Genomic DNA, 13199 nt, shown 5'->3' with positions numbered 1-13199 from the left:
CGGCTTCTTTCCCTACTTTTTTGAAAACATTGGAGGGATCCGAATTGCGAAAAGCCCATTGTCGCTTGACATCATGGACAGAAGAAGAAAGCGAATCTTCGCCATTGCCCTGCTGTACTTGCGGTACAAGAGGTCCCAACTCCGCCGTCGTCGGTTCTGGGTTCACCCGATCCTCCGAACCCGAAAACAATACGGCGAGTACCATCGGTTGGTGCGGGAGCTTCGCCTGGATGAGGCAATGTTCCAGCAATACTTCAGGCTCACCAGAGGCCAGTTTGACGAGGTGCTCAGTAAAGTTGGAGACCGAATCTACTGGACACCACCTACCGGGAGGCTATCAGTCCAGCTGAGCGCCTCGCCATTTGCCTACGGTAAACTGCATTGATTGCTGTCATATGAAATTATAATGCATCAATTCCATTCCTGTGATTCATTTTTCCGTAAATAACAGGCTGGTGACGTTACGTGACTCCATGGTCGATCCTACTGCCATAATAGCTGTGACAAAACTGTAAAAAATAATAAGCTACAGCTACACCTATAACGTTACCGTTTCTGCTTTCCCATAAAAGGAGCAAGGAAATTACATTTCAGCGGACTGCCGGAGCCGAGATGCAGCGGACACGCAGCGCAGCGGACCTGGTGGAGATTCACCCATAGACTAAAGTGAAACGTATCTGCTCCGCTGGCGTGGCGGAGACGCAACGCAGCGGAGATGCATGCAGTGGAAATTGGGGGTTAAGGTACTACTTCACTCAGATGAGGACCTAACACTTGTTCTATCTTTAGCTCTTACTTTATCGGCAATGATACGTTGTGGTTTCTTTGTTTCCTTTTTTTGACAAATGTACTTATTGTAAGTCGCTTTGGACAAAAGCGTCTGCTAAATGACCTAAATGTAAATGTGAAATCCCTCTTCTAATTTACTGAACTAAATTTAAGTGGTTGGGGGACAGACACCGTTTTTATATGGTTTTGGGTGAGTGACTGCTCTAATGGAGGTGCGGAGATGTGTATAACAGAGATCTTCAACAGGGGGTCCGCAACCCCTATGCTATACTGCAGGAGGTCCCCAAAATGATTTGATCCCAAACTTTTTTTCTTCCAAAAATTAACATACATGCAAAAATACACATTAACACGAATACAACCCATGATAAATATAAATCTTCCTATTTGTGAAATGTTATGTAGTGAAATTCTGATGGAGAGATGCCGACATAGAATTAAAATATGTTCTATGTTGAATCAGTCAACAATTATTATTTTAATGGCTAAGTACATACATCATTACAGAGCAGTGTATACATGGCACTATAGGCTGCATTACATATTATTATTGGTTTTATAAGATTTAATAAGCGACACAATTTTATACAATATGATATAGGGGGTCCCTCCACCGTGTCAATATCAGCCAGTGGGTCCTTGGCCTGAAAAACACAAAGACCTCTGGTGTGTCATCCTTAATTAGTCCCACAGTGGAGAAATTTACAACACTGCATATAAGACTGCAACTCTGCTTCCTGGTCTCATCTCAACAACAATACTAAATACACAGATAGCCTACATTGGTTTTCAGCTGAACTTTGTTCATATGATATGGGGGCTTAATTATACTTTCAAAGTGCAAGCGAGCATGTGTGTGTGTGTGTGTGTGTGTGTGTGTGTGTGTGTGTGTGTGTGTGTGTGTGTGTGTAGCATACAGTGATCAAGGCTTGCTAAAGCTGAATATTAAGGTAGATCGTTGATATTCATAACAGGATGATTGGCATAGACAAACTCAGGACTGTAGGGTGGAGGGTGAGTCGTGCCAGTAGTTCTTTGTTCCCCTGAGTTTTTAGGGTAGCTCTGTATCTGCAAAACAACACAGCATTAGGGGCGGAGTTTCTCTGTTCCTAAAGACGAATGACTCACATGACCAGATAGATTTACAAGAATGCAGGCAGCTCACCTGTGAGGAAAATTGTGCTTGGAAATCAGTTGCTGAATGGGCCATTCCTGAACCATTCTCAGGCACAACAGCGATTGATGGCTGCTATAAGACAACCAACACATGGGGTTCATCTCAATCCCCTTAATTGCATCCATGTTGACCTCACTTGCATCTTTGAGTGACGTCTCTTGTATTCATTGCACTTCATTTTCATTCATTCCGTTTCAAGCCACTCAACACTAGAGGTAAAGACATTCATCGGCATGTCATATCAAGATGGTTATCTTCTCATCCAGATAAATGTGGTCAGGCTGCTCTTTCAGTAGTCACAAGCCACTATCCAAACCTTAACATTTATTCAGTCTCTCTCTCTGTCCCCTATTCGATTGAGAAAATAGTACTTTGAATTCTCGAATAATCACCCACTATCAGCCTACCTCTACTTCAACAGTATCTGGCTGAAGCAAGCAGTACATTAGTACGTATCTATTCCCCCCGTTCCATTGTGGGGAATAGATACAAACACACTTCCCATACCATAAAAGCCCTTAAAATGTTCACTTTGTGAAACTTGTGGGAAATTCCATGGTGAAATCTATATTTTGTGTACATTATTATTAATGTAGCTGTCTCCTTTTTAAGGCACTTGTACATTACTACAAGTATAGTTGTTTTAATCGTTAATTTCACTGGTAGCCAATGCATAGATGCTAAAATTGGATGCAAGATATGAAAAGTAGTTAAGAATCTCGTTGCTGCATTTTGCTGAAGATGGACCACGGCAGGTTGACTAAGACCAGTGGTCCGATTATTGACATGGCGTTTGAATTTCAGTTGACTTTTAATATAGTACGCCAAGATTCCTGGGGCCAATAAGGAGAAGCTTAGTTTTCTAACAACTTAGTTGAAGAAAGTCGAGTGACATCCAGTCCCTTATAGAGGCAGAGGATGTCTAGTTTGCTGAAGTCATCTGTTTTTTAACATCTGCGTAACAATGATAGCATACAGTGTCAGAGCAGTCCAATCATCCCTGCTCAAGCCTCCTCAGAGCAGAAATAAGAGCACTGTAATGTCATTCATGATGTCAGACCAGACCAGACTTGCGGAGTGAGGTAAAAGTCATGTAAGGGATGTTAGGATCTACCCATGTTATTGTATTTTTCAGTAATTCATAAGGATAATAAAAACATGTTTATTTGGCCTTCCTACCACAACATTGATGGTAGCCAGTACTCATCCAAACTTAATTAAAAAAATAATTTAGTTCAAGTTTGGTGGCATTACACTGAATCCCTTAGTCAGTGGTCGACTTACCTCTGTGTTGCAGTTACAGGTAGAATTGCAGGCAAATCTTGCAGTGGTGACTGAAACAATGAACTCCAACAAACTGAAAACAGCCAAGACCCCCGAAAATCCCTGCGTCCGTCTCTGGCAAAAATAAACATATGAAGCTGTTGTCAGTAAAATTATCACAGTGGCACTTATCCCAACAGTGCTGAAAGACTGTATAACACTTGTTGCCAAAGAATATGGATGAACCTCTCACAGACTGCAACAAATCTAAGCACAGCAGGAATGCAGAAAAACAAAAACTGGAGACTCATTGCGATAGAGGCATCAGCACAGTAAACACCTCTGAGACAGAGCAACCCACCGGAGTAGTGGCTGAGAAACTCAAAGCGTGGAGTTGGCACAAAGAAAAGCCACGGAGACAAGCAGACGGAAACCAGGAAACACACAGGCAAAACTCTTGGTCGGGAACAAAAGGCTGAGGCAGAGACAAGGTGGGATGGTCAGGGTGAAGCAGGGAAGTTAATCGGAAAGTAAGAACCTGAAGGTCTGGCAAAGATGTGAAAGAACAATCTGGCAATGCGTGAGTGAGATGTTGTGTCCTCAATATCTAAATGTTCTTCCAAGATTTGGGAAGAATAAGACAATTCTATAAGACCATCCTATTTTACACAGTTCTGGTATCATTCAAACCAGATGTGGTCTGGTTCTACCCAGATCTGGCATTATTCTATCCAGATCTGGTCTATGTTTACCCAGATGTAGTATTATTCTACCCAGATCTGGTATAATTCTACACAGTTCTGGTCTTATTCTGGTCAGAAGTCATCTTATTCTACCCAGATGTGGTCGGGGTTCATCCCAGTTCTGGTGTTATTCTACTGAGAGCTGGTCTGGTTCTATCCAGATCTGGTCCACAAATTACTCAAAAGTAATTATATTACAAATACAAGTAACAGAAATACTGCCCATCTCTGATTGTAACCGGTTGAAATATGAGGTTATTATCATCACTTGGGTGGGTGGCAGCCATTTTGAATTTCCAAGATTCACGATTGTTGTTTTGCATATTACACTTTTCGTATAACAATTTTTGTATGTCAAAGAAGGCAAGACAAGGCAACTTTATTTGTATAGCACATTTCATACACAAGGCAGTCTCAAAGTGCTTCACATTATAAAAATATCATACAATAAAGTAAAAATAAATAAATAGAAGTTATTAAAAGAAAATAAAAGCAAAATTAAAATGCATAGAAAAACCCTCATTAAAACCAGCCAATAATAAAATAAAGTTTAAAATGTAATAATAATAAAATAAAATAAAATAAATAATTAAAAACAGGAATATCAAGGAATAGAAAATACAGTGCAGCATAAGAAGTTCACAGATAGTATTGATTACTGAAAGGCAGCGGCAAACAGATAAGTCTTCAGTCTTGATTTAAAAGAGCTGAGATTTGTAGCAGACCTGCAGCTTTCTGGAAGTTTGTTCCAGATATACGGTGCGTAAAAACTGAAGGCTGCCTCTCCATGTTTGGTTCTGACTCTGGGGTCACAGAACAGACCTGTCCCAGATGATCTGGGAGGTCTGGATGGTTCGTAGCTAAGCAGAAGATCATAAATGTATTTTGGTCCTAAACCATTCAGTGCTTTGTAAACCAGCAGTAGTATTTTAAAGTCAATTCTTTGACAGACAGTAAGCCAGTGTAAAGACCTGAGAACCGGAGTAATGTGATCCACTTTTTTGGTCTTAGGGTTAGGGTTAGGCTCGAGCAGCAGCATTCTGAATTAACTGCAGCTGTCTGATGGACTTTTTAGGGAGACACTGTTACAGTAGTCAAGCCTGCTGAAGATAAATGCATGGACAAGTTTTTCCAAATCCTGCTGTGTCATAAGTCCTTTAATCCTTGATATATTCTTTAGGTGATAGTAGGCTGACTTTGTAACTGATTTAATGTGGCTGTTGAAGTTCAGGTCTGAGTCCATGACTACACCTAAGTTTCTGGGTTTGTTTGTGGTTTTTACCATTACCGCTTGAAGCTGGGGGCATAACTTTTGACCGTTCTTCCTTGGCTCCAAAAACAATGATTTCAGTTTTGTCTTTGTTTAATTTGAGAAAATTCTGCTCCATCCAATTATTGATTTGCTCAATGCATCTAATCAGTACTGGAATTGGACTATAGTCACCTGGTGATATTGTTATGTAAACTTGTGTATCGTCTGCGTAGTTATGGTAACATATTTTGTTGTTTTTCATGATCTGAGCCAGTGGAAGCATGTAGATGTTGAACAGAAGAGGGCCCAGAATGGAGCCTTGGGGAACTCCACATGTATTTTTTGCCCGCTCAGATGTGTAATTATCTATAGACACAAAGTAGTCTCTGTCCTTCAAGTAGGATTCAAACCATTTTAATACTGTGCCAGAGAGTCCCACCCAGTTTTCCAGACGGTCTAGGAGTATGTTGTGATCGACTGTGTCGAATGCAGCACTGAGATCAAGTAATACCAGGACTGAAATTCTACCGTTATCCGTGTTTAAGTGGATGTCATTGAAGACCTTGACAAGAGCTGTCTCATGCTGTGGTGTGGTCTAAATCCTGACTGGAAGACATCAAAACAGTTGTTTATTACCATAAAGTCGTTCAGCTGCTTAAAAACTGCTTTTTTGATGATTTTACTCAAAAATGGGAGGTTTGATATTGGTCTATAATTGTTCATTAGTGAAGTGTCTAAATTGTTATTTTTTAAGAGAGGCTTGATAACAGCAGTTTTCAAGGCCTGTGGGAAGACACCTAACAGAAGAGACGTGTTTACAATCTGTAAAAGATCTGGGGTCATGCAGTTTGATGCATTTTTTAAAAGGCCTGTTGGCAGAATATCAAGGCAGCAGGAGGAGGATTTCAGATGTTGTATGATGTCCTCCAAGGTTTGATGGTTAATCACATGAAATTGTGCCATGGTTTCTGAATTGACCTTGAGTGGACAACACATGTCCTGCACCTGATGTGGAGGCGCTGACTGCTTGCCTAATTTTCTGGATTTTTTCTGTGAAGAAGGTGGCAAAGTCATTGCAGGCCCTGGTGGAAAGCAGTTCAGGGGCTACTGACACAGGAGGGTTTGTTGGCCTGTCGACAGTAGCAAACAAGGTCCGTGCATTATTGTTGTTTTTGGCAATGATGTCCGAGAAGAAGGATTGTCTTGCATTTTTCAGTACCAGGTTGTAGATTCTAAGTCTTTCTTTTTAGATATCAGTGAACCTGGAGATTTGTTTTACGCCACCTACGTTCAGCTTTCCGACACTCTCTTTTTCTTCTTACCAATGTGGCATTTCTCCATGGAGACCTTTTTTTTGCCAGGGACCAGTTTCAGCTTAGTGGGTGCAATGGCATCAATAATATTTGTGATTTTCACATTGAAATTGTCAACAAGCCCATTTACAGAGACCCAAGGGAGGGAGGGTGTGGAGGAGAACACCTGGATAAATGTTTCACAGGTGTTTTCTGTGATATACTGTTTTTTGATTACTTTTCTTTGAACATTTGTCTGCACAGAGATAGCACTCTCAAAGAAAACGCAGGAATGATCAGAAAGAGCAACGTCAGTCACAACAACCTTAGAAATGCTTACACCCTTGGACATGATCAAGTCCAGGGTGTGACCTTTGTTATGAGTGGGCTCTGTCACATGCTGAATCAGTCCATAGTTATCAATCACACAACACAGTTCTTTAGTCCCCCTGTCATGGAGTTTGTCACCAACAATAACCACACAGTCAAAGTCAATACAGATTATAGACAGTAGTTCAGAAAAATCATCAAAAAAGGTTGCACAGTATTTAGGTGGCCTGTAGACATTTAGGAACATAACTCGGGAAGAAGAATTCAACTGAAGAGCCACGTATTCAAAGGATGCAAAGTTTCCATAAGATATCTGCTTGCATTGGAGGGAATCAAAACAGCCACTCCCCCTCCTTTCTTATGCACTCTAGCTTCACTCATAAAACTGAAGTTGGGAGGAGCTGATTCAATAAGAACAGCAGCACTGTTATTTTCATTTAACCAGGTTTCAGTTAAGAACAAACAATCAAGATTGTGCTTGGTGATAAAATCATTGATTCAAAATGTTTTTCCTGCCAGAGACCTGACATTTAATAAAGCTAGCTTTAGTGTGTTAAAATCATTAGCTTCCCAATGTTTTTGGACTGGCTGTGGTTGATGAGGAATGGATGCTAGATTTGATAAATTTGCAGAATAGGTTGGGTGCTTCTTGCTTAGCCTTTTTCGATTTCTTACCAAGACCGGAACTGATGAAGCTACCAGCGTATAGGGCCCTGACTTATCCTGGAAAAAGTCATGAGTGTGATCCGTCCTGTAGCCTGAGCCCAGCACATATCAGTTAGAGCTTGCTGTATTTTGCACACAAGTAACTGAACATGCTGAACTGTTATCAGGCTGTGGAAACAGAAGATAATTCTGCCATCGTTGTAGAGGTGGGGGTGGTGCAGGTCGTGCCTTCTGTGATTTTGCCAGAACTGGATGAGGACTTAGAGCCAGTGGTGGAAGAGGAGGTGGGGGAGGATGCAGTGGGGCATTTGAGGTACAGAACCTGGGAGTAGGGCGGGGTGTGAATCTGGTCCCAGCAGTGACCAGCTCTTTCATTTGGTGAGTGAACTCCATGAGAGGGGAGGAGGGGGAAAGGGTGGTTGTAGAGAAGGGTGACCTGGATGGGGTTTGGGGAGGGGAGGAAGGTGGATTTGTTGGTGAGGTGGGAGGTGGGGACACTTCCTCTGGGCACTGATGACTGACAGAGTCGAAGCTCTCTTCAGGCGGGGGCAGAACAGGCTCTCTTTCAGGGCTTGTGTCATTTGTTTTGGCGTCTTCCTGTCTCGTGTCCTTGGCAGAGGGAACAGATGGGTGACGCAGGAGATAAAATAGGTTGGAGATGAAAAGTTTTATTCCAAGCCTATTTAGGCACAGTCCATCTGTTTTAAAAAGATGTCGGCGATCCCAGAAAAAGTTAAAATTGTCCATAAAATGAACCGAACGGACGGCACATGCAGTTGAAAGCCATGTGTTGAGACTCAAAAGTCTCGAGAATTTCTCGACTCCTTTTCCGACTGGTGGCAAATACCCACTAATGGACACTTCCATATTCAGACAGCTGACTGTGTTTAGCAGATCAGTAAAGTCTTGCTTCAGTACTTCAGACTGCTGTTTCACAATATCATTTGACCCTATGTGCAACATGATGTTTTTCACCGTTGGGTGCTCAGTCACGATATCCATAATTTTTTCTCTCATGTCAGATACCATGTCCTTGGGGAAGCATAAAACTTTGGTGTTTTTACTGCAAAAGCGTCTCACATCTTTAACAGCAGAGTCACCCACAATCAGAGTCTCAGGCCCAGTCGTTAGCTTTCCTTGTAGCCTTTTACTCACTGAGTTTCTTTCAGCTCGTTCAGCTCTTACCCCATTTTGAGTCGATGAAAAAGTATCCAAGTTGTTTGACGGGGATCCAGGATCCTGCAGCAGGGGAGCAAATCTGTTCTCCAGTTGCACACATGGTTGTTTAGGAAGTTTGTTGTTATTCCTCCCTTTAGCAGCTGTCCAGGGCTCTGTCCTGCTAGGAGCAGGGGTTGAGGAGGTGCTATGCAGGGATGGTAAAGCAGGCCAGCCGGTCGCATCACAAATCTCACTGCGCTGGGCTCTGCCTGTTAATTGCCCTTGCATTTCTCTGGGAGGAGATTTACTTTTAGGCTTAGCACCAAGAGACTTCCAGAGATAACTTGTAGATTTATTACCTTGCACATGGCCCTCCTGTTTCTCTGTAGTGCTAACTAGCAGTGTGTTAGCATTATCTTGTCCACTGTTCCATGGTAGAGTGGTGTCGTTCCCACAATGTCCATTTACTTCCACATTCACTTCTAACCTGTGCATTTTAGTTTCCAGTACTGCAATCTTCTGTAGAAGTTTGTGGTAGTCCTCTGCAGAGAAGGGAGGCATCTTGCTACTAATTAGCTTCAGCTCCGTGTCACGTCTCCCCACGTCTCAGTGCAGGCTTGTGCTATCGGTAGGCCAGGCTTGCTCAGGACTAAGAAGGTCGTAAAAAATGTTACATTTTGGCAATAGCCTGCTATCTACAAAAATATCAGCAGAAAAAGCAGAGGTGAGAGCAAAGAGGAAAAGCGTCTGCACTGTAAGAAAGCCGGAAGTCAAATCTAAAGAAGATACCTTTAGGGGTATGATACAATTAAAAAAGCTTGTGTTGCAATTTGTGTGAGGTCAAGTGATCATTCATCTCTGATTCATTCTAATAACCATGCTTAAATAGTTGAAACTGAATACCAAATATCGGCTGCAGTCATATAACCAGGAGCCAGAGCAGTAGACCATCACCCCTGCAGCATCCAGAGAGTAGAGGACGATTGCAGTAAGGGAAACACATGCTGCTACAACACTGACACTCAGAGCACCATTCACCTAGTAGACAGAAAGAGAGAGAGAAAGACATCAGGACATCAGGACCTGCAGAAACCTGCTGAACAGCTCAACAATGTGTTGGCCATTTGCATACAGATGTTATACTCAAGAAAGATGTCTCTTCGCTAATTTTGGTGAAATGGTCATTCATTCAACCGTTGAGAGCATGCCCTGATATTCATTGATGTTGAGAGTATAATAAAGTATACAAGAAAACATTTGACATTTTAGACTCCACAGCAGGAAGAGAGACCCGGAGTAACAAAGAAGAAAGGACTGTGGTTTTGTTCTGTGCGCCATAGCTGGGTGCATTTTCTAACACATGGACATTGAAGCTGGGAAAGTTTGTATGCTTGTGTTTGCAGAGAAATAAAAGAACTCCAGAATGCCTATAACATCTTAATATTAGAGATGCCCACCCAGCCGTCTCATAGAAAATGCAATGATGTGAGTATAGGAACTGTCCCTGGTAATAAGCAATTAAATTATAATGGATTAAAAGAAGAAGCAGAGGTAGATAACATTAATATAATCCAGACTCAACAAAGGAAGATTCTCCGTTTCTGTACAGATAGACATTTTTGTCGTATTGCTGATACCTGTGCTCACGTGACGTTTATGTGACTTTTTGATCCAGCCAGATACCAAGATATTTATAATATCAGACCCCATCAATATTTTGTTCATTCAGGGTACAATATCTCTAGCTCGAGAGGATATCGCACATGTGGTGTATTCCAGTTTTGTTAAAACTTTGAGATTCTTAAGCCTGAGAAGAGGAATACTCTGTTTTCCATTCTAGAAGGAGAGTTTACTTAAACTTCAGCCACCATGGTAACAGACTCTGTGAACCTTCTTCAACAAACCCTGAGCTTCTCCCTATCTATCTACTCCCTTTTGATGAGCCTGAACCAGCTGCCGAAAAATATATGAAATGATATGAAATCACAAATGATTAGAGTAGCCTTTTATCGGGAAATGAGACCCCGTGTGGATGTGCTTTCAGTCCCCGATGATAACTTAGTAGAACGTTACAGTTTTTATTAATTACAAAGTTAACCTACTTAACAGGATATTTAAGGACACTCATGTGTCTTTAAGCAGCATTCTGTTGGGGGTTACAGCTACTAAGTCGAAATAGCCACAGATATGTAATTTGTTTAATATGTGAAAGTTTCAAACCCTATGCCTAAGGCTACCTGTTTGAACAATATTGTTATGCTTAATTATCAGCTGTAGCCTTTTGGTGCATGTGGGATTGCACCTAAATCAAAAATAATTACATTTCCCAACTTTCAGTCGTACACAACAGGATTTGAAGCCCGGTCGCCTGCACATAGACAGAATTGCTAACCATTACATCGCAGTGCTTCACTGTGGAGATGAAAAGAAAATTGTATCGGCTTTTAAACCAATTGACGATTTAATTGAGTCCTAAGCATTCACTCAGGCAGCAGTTGACTCCCATGCCAACTGTCTCTCCTTTGCAGCAGCTATGTTGCTCTGCTTTCTATGGAAGTGCTCTTTTTCTCCATAAGCACAAAGTATTATCTCTAACTCTAATGGCATGAAGTAGGAGGACCTTGTTTTCTCCTCCGTTGCCACATGGTGACTCATATCAGATCTCCATTGATAATGGCTTTTTATAGTCGACGGGCACATGCATAACTTGGAGTGAACATATTCAGAGTTGAGTGAACTTATTCAGAACAGCTATTCTGGAACTGAAAGCTCCAAGTTTGTCATCTCATGGTTCGTCAACTCAGAGTTCAGAGTTCAGTTCAGAGGTTTGGTAAACCTGCTGCTACCTACATTTCTGGAATACACTCATGTAGTCTTGTTTCCATTCAGAATCAATTTCTAATTAAAGGGCATTGTCAGCGAGCCTTCCTCCAATCGGAACATTGGTGGTTCGTGTCCCAGCTCCTCCAGTCTGCATGCCGAAGTATCCTTGGGCAAGATACTGAATCCACAATTGTCCCCGATGCTGCCCCATCGGCGTGTGAATGTGTATAAATGAGTTAAATATTAGCTCCTGATGTGCAGGTGGCTCCTCTGCCATCAGTGTATGAATGTGCGTGTGAACGGGTGAAAATTAGTGAATGTAGTGTGGCTTGAGTAGCTAGTAAGCTAGAAAAGTGCTATATAAATGCAGGTCCATTTACCCAGCAGACTATTTGATGCAACCTATACACTCCAATGCCTCCAGGGAGAGTATAGGCATGCTGTGAGTGAAGAAGAAGTGCATTGGCCCTGAAGGAGACTTGGACGGAGATTTGCACCAGGCCATGGCTGTGGTGCTCATTGCCCACCTGGGCCAAGGACTTCCTGGCTCCCCCTGATCTCCAGCCACCCCCAAGTCAAGCAGCCTCCAGCCCTCCAGCTCCAGGTCTCCAGCCCCTGACCCTTTTCTGGGAACTTGCGAGGCATGGGGAGGGCCAAAGAGCATCCACTTGGCTAGCCTGCTTTCTTCACCAAAAGAGAAGACATGGCTCAAACGGGCATGGCTCATCAAAGCTGCCCAGCCAGTTCTGGTGTCGGGGGTCCCGGCTGACACCAAGCTTGTTCCGGTGTCGGGGGTCCTGGCTGAAGCAACGCCTGTTCCTGTCACAACGGGAGTCCGTCCATCGCCTGGTCCTGTCCGTCCGTCACGTGCACTTGTACGGATGGCGGTCAGTCCATCGTGTGCACCTGTACCAACGGGAGTAGTAATAATAAATTACTAACCTGACACCGGTTCATAGATCTTCCAGCAGCCACTGTCAGAGATCCAGCTATGATGTACTGCAACAGAAAAGGACATGTATATATACACACACACATACATATATATATATATATATATATATATATATATATATATATATATATATATATATATATATATACTATATATATTAGGGCTATCAAAAAATTGTGGGAACGGAATTTTCATACTGAGTACAAGTACTCACCAACAGTGTTGGGCAAGTTACTTCAAAAGCGTAATGCATTATTTATTACTTGTTACTGTCATTTCAAAGTAATTAGTTACATTACAATATTACTGTCTTTCAATTGTAAGGCATTACACTACTTTTACATTACTTTTGCATTACTTTTCGCCAAAATAAAAGGAAATATGGATTCTGTGTTCTCAATAGATCTTCTTGTGTTCAATGCAGCTCATTACACAGCAGGAGGTGATGTGGTATGGCATAATGACTGAGCTAGGCCGAAGGCTAACAAAATTACAATATAATGTATAATATAAGACATTTTATAATAGAAATACTGTAACTTTAGGTATTCATATTGAAATCAATAGAGCTAGAGCCTACTACTGTAGATTGTAAATAAAAGTCATGACAAGATACACAACCCTTTTTACATTTCTATCCATGGACGTCAGAACTATTTTCTGAGAGGGGGGCGGGATTTTTGTTGGGAGGGTCGGGGGAGAGACCACAATGATTAACGAACTAGACTGGATGAACGGTCCGTGTACTTTG

The sequence above is a fragment of the Eutrigla gurnardus genome (assembly GCF_963514095.1).
Source record: "Eutrigla gurnardus genome assembly, chromosome: 2".
Taxonomy (NCBI): domain Eukaryota; kingdom Metazoa; phylum Chordata; class Actinopteri; order Perciformes; family Triglidae; genus Eutrigla; species Eutrigla gurnardus.
Note: the sequence above shows the minus strand (reverse complement) of the source record.